A 6,489-nucleotide genomic window follows, 5' to 3' on the forward strand; every position below is an offset into this window, starting at 1 on the left:
GTGCAACAGCTATTCTTTAACAGCTAGGTAAACTTTGACAAAAAAAATTACAAGCTCTGAGTGAGACAGCCAACAAGTGGCAAAAGATTTCCAAGAGCAGAAATCAGGAATCCTATCTCTTGGTTTCTTGATTTATCAACTGAATTGTCTTTGCTCCACCCCTCGCCCCCCTCAAAGATGACTGCCAAAGAAAAAAAAAATGCCGCCTATGCCCTTTATGTGACTTTGTAATAGATTAAGGAGCCTGTAGGATTTCAGTCCAATGGAAAAAGATTAAGTGTTTTTCCACTTGTTTTCTTACATTAGACATGCAGGTCTTCTGGAGCCTAGAAGTCTCCAGTCTGTCTAGATCATGACAAAAGTAGGACCAAACAAAGACAAGAGGCAAGAACAGGGTGGAGAAGAGGAGAGGGGAGAAGAGATCGAGCCAAACTCACAACGTGCTGTTTGCAAGCAACAACTGCATAAACACAGTAACAAAATGACGCACGAAATATCACTAAGAAATTATGTGCTATTCAAGAGTTGATTTTCTTGCATCTCCAGACAGGGTGTGAGAATCCACAGAGGTCAAACTCTGAGTACCCTGGGAGATCTGCAGAGCAAGAAGAAGAGAAAAAAAAAGAGAGAGCTCCTCATACCTCTTTTTTTTCCTTCTCAAACAGAAGCCTTAAGTGGCCTGAGATCTCAAAGAAGACAGACCCAACATACAGGAATGAGGAGAACTGGGTAATAAAAGCACATCAATGGTTGTCCTTTCCCTGCCTGCTGTGTTGGCCAGATTCATGCAGATGAGTCCCTAGAGAGGAGAAGTTGAAGGGAAGGAGCATGGGGATGGGTGGAGTAAACCAGTAAAACAAAGGGCAATTACAAAGCGAAGTGGAGATGAAGAAAGCAACAGAAGGACAGGGCTGGAGCAAATGTCGCACGCAGAGGAAATGGTCCCACTTCAGTCCAAAAAGCAGAAAGGGCACTCAGATGGTGACAAAGCTGTCTCTTCTCTGCCCTCTTCCTACACAGCTCCCTCCCCTACCTGTTCCAGGGAGGCAGCAGGATCCCTCCTCTTGTCTAAGCACAAAAGGCAGTAAAGGAAAAATTTGGTCAATTTGAGCTGTACTTGTTTAAACTACCTCTGTGGATGGGAGGTTTAATTAGAGCTAGTCTGCAATATTCAGGCTTTGCACTGCTTTAATAGCTTGGGATCAAAACCTGTATGACCAGAGGATGGAGTGAAGGGCAGTGAGGGGCAGGAGAGGGGCACAGGCAGGCAGGGGATATTGCAGCTGTATTGAAAGAAGTGCAGTTGAACAGGTGCTGTCTAGATGTGGCTGAGGAGTGCACAGACCATGTTTGCACAAGGGCATTTGGTTGCAAGTCACTGAGTACTTCAGGGGCTAAAATCCAATGCTGGAAGCAGAAGCCTTTCCTCAGGAAATCTGTTTTTCCAGTTCTTTGCAGGTAGCTCCTCCAGAAACCTCCAAGCACAGAGCATTAAATAATCACTTGTTAAAATTGCCTCCCTCCTGTCCAACTACCTGCCAGCAATGCTTCATTGCTATCTCTATGTATCCTGAAACCCAGGAGAAGTCCAAGAACTGCCTGCAGTAACCAAGTGTAAATCTTGTGGCAACCCCTTCCCTAGGTGAGGAAGCAGGTAAATACACTCCAGACTGGTGCCTTGAGCTATAGGGACACCATTCCCCCATAAAAGGGAACTGGAAGGGGTTGTGACCAGCTCTCTGTCAAATGCCACAGCAGCCAAGCAATTGCTGATCTTAGAGCGGTGCCTGCTGGCCAGTCGTATCAGAAGCACTTGAAAAAATTTCCACAGTGGACAGAGTTGCAGTCAGGTTCAGGAAAACATTTCTAGGGAAGAGGTGTGTGTCCAGCTCTGCTGTGCTTCTGCCAGAATTCTGCCATCCAAGTTCCCACGTGCTGCAAACAAGCTGTCCTAATTTTGTAAATAACTCTGGTATTTACTTCTATGAGATCTCCAGCCCCACACTGTTTCTTGTCTTTATTCATTAAAGTTTTATGATTTTCAAGCCAATCACAGCGTAACTGATTACTTTATTATTTTTGTATAACTGATGTTGTCTTGACAATGCAATTCCCTGTAAAAGTTCAGTTTCTCAACAGTGTCATCCCAACAAGATCCTTTACCTGTTTGGTGTTGGATGCTGAGAACATAAGGCACTTCACAACACTTAGAGCTTTTGAAAAGTCTGCCTCATTTGCCATACAGAAACATGCTCAAAACAGCAACAATGCCACTTGTGCAGGCTGGGTGAAACAGCTGCCAAAGCCACTGTTCTTTTACTGTCCTTATGACATGCTGGGCAAATAAATATTATGGGTGATATTGTGGGTGAAACACCTCTGATCACAGAGGTAGTGTCTTGCATGCTCACAAACAGCAAAATACAAAAAAGATTAAATTAGAAAGTAATTATGTCCACAGATATAATGTAGCACTCCTATGCCACTGTCACACATGTATAACAAGGTATTAAACTGGAATCCATCCTCAGCCTGAGGATCTGGAGGCAATTTAGATATGAACAAAAGAAAATAGGTAGTGTATCTTATAATTCCTGAACTTATATTATGAGGGAAAATAGAGTTCTATCAGAAGATTGGAATTATGTCCCCCCAAAGCCCACAGTTCTTCTAGGTAATGGCACACACCTCTCCATACACAAACACACACAGACACAGAGCTCTACTCCTAAGGCAGGAGTTTAAAATGGCTAAAGCCGGTAATGGCAGAGGGTTGCATCCATCTTCATGGGTCTTCCAGAGACAATATAGCAAACTCTCTCTTGGACCCATGTTTTCTCACTAATGGCAGGTGGGGCAGCCTCAGGTAGACATTTCCCATTATTCACATTTGTTTGCTGTTTGGCTGCACTTGAACTGTCAGTTTGACATTTTACATCCTCAACATGAGCAGGGCAGATATATGTGGGAGGTGGGCAGGCAGACAAAACAACAATAAGGCTGCTAAATGCCTTTCTGAAGAACTGGATGTTATCTGTACATCTGTTTGAGCTCCCCCATGCTGTACATAAACCAAAACATTCAGCTGAATATGTATTTAAGGTAAACACTGGCCAAATGTCTGTGTTGAACGGGCAACTGCACAAATTTGAGCTGTCCTACTGTCTCAGAAGATGGAAGGACCCCACACATCCACTTCAGCTTGGGAAATGGTCATATGCTATGATGTGAACCTTACAACTCAAAAACATCTGAAAGAAAGTGACTCACTTAAAAGTACATCTCAGGTTACGCACAAAAGCCTGTGGGTTACACAAAGTTAATGCAAAAAAAATCAAATGAAATGCTGAAGCAGATAATTTTTCTATCAACAACAGGAATCTGCTGAAAATAAAAGTATATTTTGAGAACTGGGGGAATAAGGGAAGACTGCAGAAAGTACTGAATTCAGCAATCTCTAGTCTTTCAGTGTTTGACTTTGGTACTGCAATGAACTTCTGTCCTAATTTATTTGGCTTCAGAAAGACAGAACTGAAAAACAACCAGATAATAAATAATTATTAATGTGGAGCACATTACTAGTGATTACAGTGTTCCAAATCACCATATGCATGGTACCACTGTGACACTGTAATGATTAGAAAAAGCATATCATGAGTTCTGGTTACTATACTCCAGAGCTGACCAGAGGACTTTCATACTTAATCAGTGCTGTTCAGCAAAACTCGTGGTTCAGAGCCATGATGGGGCCTGAGAACAGTAGTCTGACTGCATTCCATACAGTTATTTACTTGGAGATCATATAACAGTGATCCCAAATTAAGTATTGTTTTCCATGACCTTTTTGCCTGTTAGGTTGGCCACAGGAACCAAGCAGGTCCACACCACTGGAAGCCAGTGCAACTTTTCCCAGGACCCTGGCACACTTCAGAGTAGATGCAAAGGGGGATGTGATCTGCAGCATCCCTGAGTCACAACATCTTTTCACAGGGAACAAGGCCCCCATCCCCATGGGCTGGCTCTCAACCACAAAGGCCTTCAACCTCAAAGTCCCACAGCCAGTTCCTTATAGTTTTCTTATTAAATCCAAGCTTTGGCCCATCCTGCCTGCTGGCTTTGCATTACCCAAAATCTTGATGATATTGGTGAGATCAATTCCCCAAGGGTACAGGTTCCTTTTTCAGATGTCCTAAAGATAAGTTAAAATATTGAATGTCTTCACCAATTTCTAATTTCTCTAGGGTAAATAACCAACTCTACTGGCCCTTGAAAACATCTACAACAAACCATCCCACATGGCAAATCACCCTCACAGTCACCAAATGCCCATTGAATAACTGGACATCAATCTACTTCCTACAGCTTTTAATGCAAAACAGCAAATCCATAGGTGATTAATCTCAAGAAGCCTTTTTCTCTCCCTCTGAATCAATGTCCTTCCATGGGAAGCTTCACACTCCACACAGCAAAGGGAAGCTGGGAATAATTTCTTGTACTGCTGAGTCTAAGTCCTGCCCCAGCAGAGCAATGTCACCCAGACACACAGAGCTTCAGGCTGCCATTCTGGCACATAAAGCTTCTTGCCTCTTTTTCAAGTGTTGTCTCTCTGAGACAATCCTCTGGCTTAAATGAGAGACACCACCACCAACACCAAGATGATTAGTTTAGTTAAATTAATTGTTTAGTTTAGCTTAACATTTCCTTAAAACTGAGAATTTGCAACTGGAAGTGAAACATCTGAAAATATAATTCTCAACCAGACCTAGAGGAAAATGCATCAGTGGAAATGCATGGCTCCTCTGTTGTCAGGACTGCAAGACACAGCTTACTCCAGTATAAGGCCAGCATTAAAAGAGGTTATTCTGGAATTAATTTATCTTTGTAGCCCTAAAATAATCTGTTTTGCAGTACTCTGCACAGAATTTCTGCACCTTCTTTGCACTTACCCCCACCAATCACTGATTGTTCCGTTCACTTACATTCCATCTTCCTGCTCCAACTCTACACTCTTTTCTCCCCTCTCTTCCCCAGGAAGCAAAAGAGGATCCAAAATGCATACTTGAAGCGCACTGATACTCCCCAGTGAAAAGCAATGGTAAACAAATATAACTGGATATGATAGAAGATGAAAACACATTCTAAATTGGAAAGAAACTTGCAACTTATAAGGCTAGGAATTTTTTTTTTTTTTGGTAGAGAGGCACAGCTGATAGAAAAAATTGATAAGCTTTGTGACCCACAAGCATATCTTCAGATATCCAACAGGGATGAAGAAGCAGCTGCATTTTTCATATAGAACTTCGTAGATTAGAAATTTAAATGTGTCCTTGAGCACAGGATACACTGGTTTCTCCCATGACTGCACTTGCTAAGCCACACTGGCCAACATGATAGCCCACAATTAACCCTACTCACCACCTTTTAAGGAGGAAAATTCCCTTGAGGTCATACCTAAGGCAAAGTTCCTCAAAAGTTTGCTACATGCTCATTAGGGTCCCTAAAAATGTTTCATGTCCTTGTACCTGCCCCACAGTTCAAGCTGCACCCAGAGACGGTCGAGCAGACATGCTCACCTCGCCCTTTTGCTTTGGGTGTCCCTAAATGATGCTGCTACTGCTTGAAGAGGATTGCAAACCTGTGTTCCAGCAGCAGGATGCCACACATGGTGTGTGTCACCTCCTTGCAGTCTGCCAGGCATAATCAGGCCTAATCTAATCTCTGGTTTTAAGGCACAGATACAAATCAGCTCACCAGGCAACCATGCTGCCTGCTGGTGTTCCTGTTGCCCTGACCTTTTGCTGCAGTCCTGCTCCTGGAAGCCAATCCTCTCACCTCTGCTCATGCAGCTCCATATGAAGCTATCTCTCAGGCACTGATGAAGGCTGCCTTAACTCACAGGATTGCTTTCACACTGGAATCTGTAAGAGATTGTTCCCAACAATTGCACAGCCAATGCTAATGTGTGGAAGACGCAACTTTTCAACCAGCACAGAGAGATCCAGCACAGTGTGTTTGCTTTACAACACAAAGCTGCCTACACATCTGTGGGTTGAGTTTTGTGACCAAAATCCACACTTTCAGCTCTACAGCAGATATCGAGCTCTGATCTCATTTATTCTGGAATTAGGAGCAACCTCTCCTGTAGGCACTGCTTTCATAGGTTAAAACTAGTATAAAGCAAGGAGAGTCAGGACCAAGGAATCAATCAGGCTGTGTCTTGTGAGCACAAGTACTTAGCAGCAGCTTCTACTCACTGTGAGTTTGCTGATTAGCAAAAACAGGTCTTACCACCAGCATCACGGATGTTGGAAGGCAGGCTCACTTCCTGGAATACAATGAGCATTTCCTGGGTTCAAGTTGTTCACAGGCCAAAAATAACTGCATTTCAAGTGAACTTCTACTCTTGCTATTGAAAACCGCCTGTTTTTCCATTCACTGCAAAGTAAGATTGGACACAAGCTTTTCACAGAAAGAGTTTATTCGTCTTTA

Source organism: Vidua chalybeata, chromosome 2, assembly GCF_026979565.1.
Source record: "Vidua chalybeata isolate OUT-0048 chromosome 2, bVidCha1 merged haplotype, whole genome shotgun sequence".
Taxonomy (NCBI): domain Eukaryota; kingdom Metazoa; phylum Chordata; class Aves; order Passeriformes; family Viduidae; genus Vidua; species Vidua chalybeata.